Source organism: Entelurus aequoreus, linkage group LG07, assembly GCF_033978785.1.
Source record: "Entelurus aequoreus isolate RoL-2023_Sb linkage group LG07, RoL_Eaeq_v1.1, whole genome shotgun sequence".
In the NCBI taxonomy this organism is placed as follows: Eukaryota; Metazoa; Chordata; class Actinopteri; order Syngnathiformes; family Syngnathidae; genus Entelurus; species Entelurus aequoreus.
Window position 1 is genome coordinate 53,207,381 of NC_084737.1, and position 9,152 is coordinate 53,216,532.

Sequence of the window (9,152 nt, forward strand, 5' to 3'; positions counted from 1 at the left end):
TATTCAGCTCAAGTAAAGCAAACATCTGTCAGGGTTTTAATAAACAGAGTAAGAGTAAGTGAGGCAGCTAAGCAGGATTATGGGCATCAATTACTGTAGTGTCTTATTTTGTTTTCATAACTAGATAATAAATTAGTCTAAGATTTTGTTAGCCCCGCATGAGTAAAAAAAAACCTCCTGAGATAATTTGAGAAGTTCAGGCTGTGTCCCCATGCTCCACGAATCCACTCTTCCACAAACTAAAAAACAATTCATAATGACATAAATAATGCTCAGAATTTCATAAAAAGTTAAAAGTGCTGCTTGCAACTTCTTTACAGTAACATTTTCTCTTTAAAACACGCTGTAAAGAAATGCATATCCTCTGAAAGTATGTCTTTTAATAGCTATCAACTGGAAGATCCACTTAAAGTTAAAAAGTTAAAAAGTACCAATGATTGTCACACACACACTAGGTGTGGTGAAATGTGTCCTCTGCATTTGACCCATCCCCTTGTTCACCCCCTGGGAGGTGAGGGGAGCAGTGGGCAGCAGCGGTGCCACGCCCGGGAATCATTTTTGGTGATTTAACCCCCAATTCCAACCCTTGATGGTGAGTGCCAAGCAATCAATCAATCAATCAATCAATGTTTATTTATATAGCCCTAAATCACAAGTGTCTCAAAGGGCTGTACAAGCCACAACGACATCCTCGGTACAGAGCCCACATACGGGCAAGGAAAACTCACCCCAGTGGGACGTCAATGTGAATGACTATGAGAAAACTTGGAGAGGACCGCATATGTGGGTAACCCCCCCCCCCCCCCCCCCGTCTAGGGGAGACCGAAAGCAATGGATGTCGAGTGGGTCTGACATAATATTGTGAAAGTCCAACACATCAGCGAGAGTCCAGTCCATAGTGGGGCCAGCAGGAACCATCCCGAGTGGAGACGAGTCAGCAGCGTAGAGATGTCCCCATCTGATGAACAGGCTAGCGGTCCACCCCGGGTTTGGAGCAGAGTAGAAAAGAAAAGAAACGGCAGATCAACTGGTCTAAAAAGGGAGTCTATTTAAAGGCTAGAGTATACAAATGAGTTTTAAGATGAGACTTAAATGCTTCTACTGAGGTAGCATCTCTAACTTTTACCGGGAGGGCATTCCATAGTATTGGAGCCCGAATAGAAAACGCTCTATAGCCCGCAGACTTTTTTTGGGCTCTGGGAATCACTAATAAGCCAGAGTTCTTTGAACGCAGATTTCTTGCCGGGACATATGGTACAATACAATCGGCAAGATAGGCAGGAGCTTGACCGTGTAGTATTTTATACGTAAGTAGTAAAACCTTAAAAGTCGCATCTTAGGTGCACAGGAAGCCAGTGCAAGTGAGCCAGTATAGGCGTAATATGATCAAACTTTCTTGTTTTTGTCAAAAGTCTAGCAGCCGCATTTTGTACCATCTGTAATCTTTTAATGCTAGACATAGGGAGGCCCGAAAATAAAACGTTACAGTAATCGAGACGAGGTTGTAACGAACGCATGGATAATGATCCCAGCATCGCTTGTGGACAAAATGGGACGAAATTTAGCGATATTACGGAGATGAAAGAAGGCCGTTTTAGTAACACTCTTAATGTGCGACTCAAACGAGAGAGTTGGGTCGAAGATAATACCCAGATTCTTTACAGAGTCACCTTGTTTAATTGTTTGGTTGTCAAATGTTAAGGTGGTATTTTTAAATAGATGTCGGTGTTGAGCAGGACCGATAATCAGCATTTCCGTTTTCTTAGCGTTGAGTTGCAAAAAGTTAGCGGACATCCATTGTTTAATTTCATTAAGACACGCCTCCAGCTGACTACAATCCGGCGTGTTGGTCAGCTTTAGGGGCATGTAGAGTTGGGTGTCATCAGCATAACAGTGAAAGCTAACACCGTATTTGCGTATGATGTCACCTAACGGCAGCATGTAAATACTAAAGAGTGCAGGGCCAAGAACCGAACCCTGGGGAACTCCGCACGTTACCTTAACATAGTCCGAGGTCACATTGTTATGGGAGACACACTGCATCCTGTCAGTAAGATAAGAGTTAAACCAAGACAAGGCTAAGTCTGTCATCCCAATACACGTTTTGATACGCTCTAATAAAATATTATGATCAACAGTATCGAAAGCGGCGCTAAGATCAAGAAGCAGCAACATAGATGAAGCATCAGAATCCATCGTTAGCAATAGATCATTAGTCATTTTTGCGAGGGCTGTCTCCGTAGAGTGATTTGCCCTGAAACCGGATTGAAAAGGTTCACAGAGATTGTTAGTCACCAAGTGTTCATTTAGCTGCTGTGCTACAATTTTTTCGAGGATTTTCGAGATAAACGGAAGGTGGGACACCGGCCGGTAGTTTACCAGGAGATCAGGATCGAGGTTAGGTCTTTTGAGTAGAGGATGAATAACCGCTTTTTTGAATGCTAGGGGAACAGTGCCAGAGGAAAGTGATAAGTTTATAATATTTAACACTGATGGACCTAGTAATACAAAAAGCTCCTTGATAAGTTTCCCAGGAATTGGGTCAAGTAAACATGTTGTTTGTTTTGTCCCATTTACACATTTTGACAATTCCTCCAATGTTATTTCATCAAAGAGAGAGAAGCTATTTTGGAGGGCGGTATCCGTTGTATATACAGTCATATCTGTGTTAATAGAACCCAGTTGTAGCTGAGATGCATTGTCTTTAATCTCTTTTCTAATGACTTCAATTTTCTTATTAAAGAAATTCATAAAGTCATCTGCTGAGTGGGTGGAGCTACTGGGAGAAGTCCCTTGTTGGGTTAGCGATGCTACTGTACTAAACAGAAATTTAGGATCATTTTTGTTGAGGTGGATGAGATTTGAGTAATATTTAGCTTTAGCTGAGGTAAGCATGCGTTTATAAGTTATTAAACTATCACACCATGCTTGATGGAAAACCTCAAGTTTAGTCGCACGCCATTTGCGTTCCAGCTTTCTACATGATAATTTCTGGGCTTTAGTTTCTTCTGTAAACCATGGGGTACGCCTTTTAGGGTCCCTTTTTAGCTTTAGCGGTGCTACAATATCAATGGTGTCGCGCAGGGCGTCATTAAAGTTGTTAGTGAGGTTATCAATAGAGCCCACATAATTTGGGAATGGTGCCATTACCGAAGGCAGTAGGTCAGTAAGAGTCGTCGTTGTGGCAGCATTAATGTTGCGGCTGCTATAGTAGTTATTATTATTATTATTAGTTTGTTGACAATGAGTCAGAACTTCGAATTTTATAAGGTAATGATCGGACATTACTTTAGTGTACGGGAGTATCGTAACTTTAGAGGTGGTGACACCCCTGACAAGCACTAGATCTATCGTATTACCGTTGCGATGCGTGGGTTCATTTATTATTTGTGTAAGACCACAGCTATCAATTATAGTCTGGAGCGCCACGCATGGAGGGTCCGATGGGGTATTCATATGGATATTAAAGTCCCCCATTATGATTATATTGTCGGCGTGCGTCACTAGATCGGCAACAAACTCTGAGAATTCACTGATGAAGTCCGAATAGGGCCCAGGGGGGGCGGTAGATAACAGCCAGGTGGAGAGGCAGCGGTGTGACAAACCTCAAAGTGAGCACCTCAAACGAGTTATATTTATTATTTAGGTTAGGTGTAAGATTATAGTTTTCATTGTATATTAGTGCGACACCCCCTCCCCTTTTAAGAGGTCGGGCAACATGTGTATTGGTATAGCCAGGAGGAGATGCTTCATTTAGCGCAAAAAAATCGTCTGGTTTGAGCCAGGTCTCGGCGAGACCAACGACGTCAAGTTTGTTGTCTCTAATGACTTAATTAACTAATAGCGTTTTGGAAGATAATGATCTTATGTTTAAAAAGCCCATATTATAGGTAGTGGGCTGTTTTGAGGATTGTTTGTTGAAATTATCCGAAGTAGCAATATTAATAATGTTGCGTTTATTATGCGTATTGCACTTTAAATAGTTTCGACCATATCTAGGAATTGATACGACGGGGATATTCAGATTGTTTGCTTGATGTTGCGATAAACTGAACGCATCATAGTTAGCTACCTCAGTACAATGTATGTCTGCCTCTGACACGGTCACAAAAGAAAAAACATTATGTGAGTTGTGTTTTATTCTAAGAGAATTGCTATGTGTGCAGGGATTATCCAGCCTGACGCCGGCTAGTTCTAGTTTAAATGGCTTCTTACCCGGAGACTCCACGCTTCTTTGGTTAGCTTTTCTCTTTGTTGTTAGCCCAGCTCGGCATCCCCGCTTCTGCTTCCGCTCGCACCGCCTATGTCGTCTCCATTGGCGGTCACCGCTAGCACTTGACTCCGCTGCTACAAAGGCCGCTCGATGTAGCCCACGAAGTATTCCCATGCTAGCGAGGAGGTCCACCGTACATGCATCTTTCAGTCTATAACGACCCGATCCATCCACATCCAGAATTGTCTGTCGGTCATATGTGATCACAGAGTGTTCACGCTTTGAGCCAGCCATGAAATTGACAGAAATGACGGGTGTTTTTTGCCAAATCGCTCTACACTCCCAAGAGCGTTAGCAGAGCCGCTGCATTCCCATGCGCCGCCAAGCAGGTAATGGGTCCCATTTTTTTTATAGTCTTTGGTATGACTCGGCCGGGGTTTGAACTCACAACCTACCGATCTCAGGGCGGACACTCTAACCACTAGGCCACTTTTTAATCAATATACAATTAAGAAATTAATGAAAAGATTTTATGGAATAATAAATTAATATCATACTAGAAATCCAAATGGTGCTTGTGTTCGGAAATGGATGATCGACCTAAACATTTCAGATGAAAGAGACATATCATGGAATGATATTTGGAAAATGCCAATAAACCCTTTAGAACAGGGGTCTCAAACTCAATTTACCTGGGGGCCACTGGGTGAGGCTGGGCCGCAAGAAAAGATTTCTTTAAAAAAATCCAACATGCACTTTTTAATGAATTCACCTTCTTTGAATGGCTTTCCCGCCCTAGCAACCATCTCACTCACCATGTAGCTAGCTGTGACTGCTGCATCGCTCTTTTCGGTTGCTTTCTTGAAGAAATCTTGTTGCCTCAGTAGACTGGTTTTAAAATGTGCAACCCGGTTCACTCTCTCATCTCCCTGGTATTTTGCATACTCCTCAGCATGTCTAGTTGTATAATGACGTTTCAAATTGTATTCCTTGTGCACTGCAACTCTCTCTGTGCAAATAAGACACGTCGGGGTGCCCCTGTGCTCAACAAAGAAATATTGCATCTCTCACTTTTCCTGGAATTGTCTTTGCTCATCACTAACCTTTCTCTTTACTGCACGCTTTGAAAAAGACATGTTTGGTGTTGTGGAATATATTTGTATTTAACCGACGCACGGAGAATAATGTTATTTCCTCAATGTGTGTCGTTCCGCTTTTCCTCCCGACAGCAACACGCCGGTCGGCGGAAAGTGTAGGGAAAAAGTGACGGCTCCCGAAGTGTTATATGGCGTCATATAAAAATATATGTAGTGTTCATCGTGTGAGGCAATGCAAATTAAACAATAAAAAAAACAAATAACGGTTTGAATTGGTCCAGGTTATCTGGGACTTTATTACTGACGGACAGGTGTCGCAGTGTGACTGCAGCCAGGCACGTAAGACAACCCTCGTCTCCATGGCAACGTTTCTCTCGCTTTCACTCATTTGCCGCTTTTCCACTAACGCAGGGGTATTTTGGACCCAAATAACAAAAATTGTCTCTGTCTGGAGCCAACAGGAGGGGAAGGGGGAGAGGGGGCTCGCTGTGGAGTTTACAATTACGGTAGCACAATTAGCCCCGAACGAGCTAACATCACCACTAACGTGTTACACGTCTGATTCGCCCAGCGACTCTCTGTCGGAGTATCAGCGCTGGGGTCCAGTGCACCACACTTTTGTATTGTCGCTTGGTCCTTCGGCGGAGTGCTCCGGACCGCTCGTCTACCCCGCCCGGACCGGCGGGAGCGAGAAAGACACACAGTGACAGAGAGTGAGAGAGAGAGAGAGCGAGCGAGGGAGGGAGGAAGAGCGCGAGTGGATCTCGTGGAAAAGCAGCAAAACGTTTCTCTGCTTGCATCACGCAAGTGACGTCAATGTTCGGCCCTCGAGAGCCATATACCACACCATGATTGGTAGATTCCTTGTAGCCCGGAAGAGTTAGGGCTACAAGGGATTCTGGGTATTTGTTCTGTTGTGTTTATGTTGTGTTACGGTGAGGATGTTCTCCCAAAATATGTTTGTCATTCTTGTTTGGTGCGGGTTCACAGTGTGGCGCATATTTGTATCATTGATCAAGTTATTTGTAAGGCCACTTTCAGTGTGACATGTGTGGCTGTTGACCAAGTATGCCTTGCAGTCACTTACGTGTGTTTGTTGAAGCCGCATACAACATGTGTCTGGGCCGGCACGTTGTTTGTATACAGAAAAAGCGGATGCTAAAGGCAGTGCCATCACGGCACGCCCGCCCTCAATACGTGTCCTCAATATTGTTGCCTTGAAAATCGGGAGGGTTGGCAAGAATGCTTCAGCTCCGCACACAGCGCTGTCAAGCGCCATTTATATAAAACTCGCAGACCGCACTAACATTAAACGTTCATATTAAAGTGGGGGCCGCACAATATTGTCTCGCGGGCCGCAATTGGCCCGCGGGCCGCATGTTTTGAGACCCCTGCTTTAGAAGCATTTCAAATAAGCTCAGTCAATTTAAGATCTTGAATAGATTGTATTTTACATCTTCTCAGCTGTTTAAAATTGGTGCAGTAGATAGCAAATTATGTATGAAGTGTTGGGCAGCTGAGGGAACTCTTGTTCATTTATTGTGGGAATGACAGAGAATAAAATAGTTTTGGTTGAAAACAACAAAAGAAGCAATCACAATCCTAAATATAAACATCCCAATGACACTGCAAACTTGTATTCTTGGTGATCTGCATCAATTTAGTAAAGTGTCATCAAAGTGTAAAAATGCATTTCTTTCAATATGCATAATAACATAATGGGTAATATTTTTAAAAAAATGGATAGATGTTGATAGTCCAACTCATACTGACTGGTATACACAAGCTATGGAGATGATATCAGTAAAAAAAACAGCATTTAGTTTAGATAATAATGAGTCATATATTGGAATATGGGATCTATTATTTACATTTGTTTAACTATTAAATTAACCTAAAAATATTACTTTTTTTAATCTTTGTGGAAAATATTGGACACAATGTGTTGTCAAGCTTATGAGATGTGATGCAAGTGTAAGCCACTGTGACACTATTGTTAATCTTTTAAATGTTGTTATTTTTTGTTTTTATAAATGGCTGTGATGATAATGTAAATGAGGGACTCCTAATCACCACTATGTTGGAATTCTTATTAATATTGATACTGTTGTTGATATTATTAATTTTTGTTTGACTACTTTTGGATGTTTGTGTCTCCTCTCAATTGCTCTGTTGAATGCTATTCTGAATGTTGCTGGGCCGGGTTTGGTTTTGGAATTGGAATTGTATTATTATAGTATTAAAAAATAAAAATAAAATAAAAAACTACAATTCTACTGGCTAATAAAGAGTGTGTGAAGTACAAAAAAATAAAAAAATAAAAACACCACCGACTAGCTTATGTTACCATTTGTGGTTTAACATAACAAAATTTTTGACTATTGTCTGTATTTTGCACAATTACAAAGGTTATGTAAAAAAATTCCCCAGCCGGAATAAAATGATTGGTGTTTACGGCTGTCACTCATCCGGTCTCGTCAACACGTATGTACAGGGAGCGCGTGCACACATACAAAAGCAGTCCAAGAGAAGCAAAGAACAATTTACATTGATGTTGTTGTTATGATAGAATATATATTCAATGACATCTAACGCTAGCTATCCAAATGGCTATTATTAGCTAACAACACCTAAAGCTAATGCGCGTTTTTGTGTTACGTTATGTACGTACATAATTACATCATTAGGTAGGAGAAGCCGTGAGGGCGAAATATAATGTATAAAATACATTGGAAAGTTGGCGCCCTCTAGGCATCTGTGTAAATGTTGCAAACAGCCTCTTTAAGTTTTGAACATTAACTTTATCGGAACTCCTTCAAGGCCATAATTTAAAAATTTCCAATAAAATAATTTGTCTCCCAAATGCATACTTGCCAACCCTCCCGATTTTACCGGGAGACTCACGAATTTCAGTGCCCCTTCTGAAAATCTCCCGGGGCAACCATTCTCCCAAATTTATCCCGACAACAATATTGGGGGCGTGCCTTATAGGCACTGCCTTTAGCGTCCTCTACAACCTGTCGTCACATCTGCTTTTCCTCCATACAAACAGCGTGCCGACACAGTCACATGATATATGCGGCTTTTACACACACACACACACACACACACACACACACACACACACACACACACACACACACACACACACACACACACACACACACACACACACACACACACACACACACAAGTGAATGCAAGGCATACTTGATCAACAGCCATACAGGTCACACTGAAGGTGTCCGTATAAACAACTTTAACACTGTTACAAATACGCGCCACACTGTGAACCCACACCAAACAAGAATGACAAACACATTTCAGGAGAACATCCGCACCGTAACACAATATAAACGCAACAGAACAAATACCCAGAACCCCTTGCAGCACTAACTCTTCCGGGACGCCACAATATACACCCCCGCTACCACCAAACCCCCCTCCCCCACCCCCCCATCTCCCGAATTCGGAGGTCTCAAGGTTGGCAAGTATGCACAAATGTGATTTTTGTTGTGTTCTGGCAAAGAACAACAACAATGACTATTCTTTGTGTTTCAGATACAAATAAAAGTAGCTGATAGATAAAGCTTTTTATTGAAAACCAATGATGTGTATGATATGCAAAACATAATCTACTGTACTTTTTAATTGAATTGATAAGATGAAGCTGTGCATAATTGAGAAATAATTAAAATTGATTATTATTCATTTTGTTTACTGATGCCATTATACAGAAAAGCAGACCAACAACAAGTCTTGTATAATCAGACTAAGCTATTATAATAAAACTGTATTATTTTCCCTAGCAACTGCAGTGTTTATATTTTAATGTCAGTTAA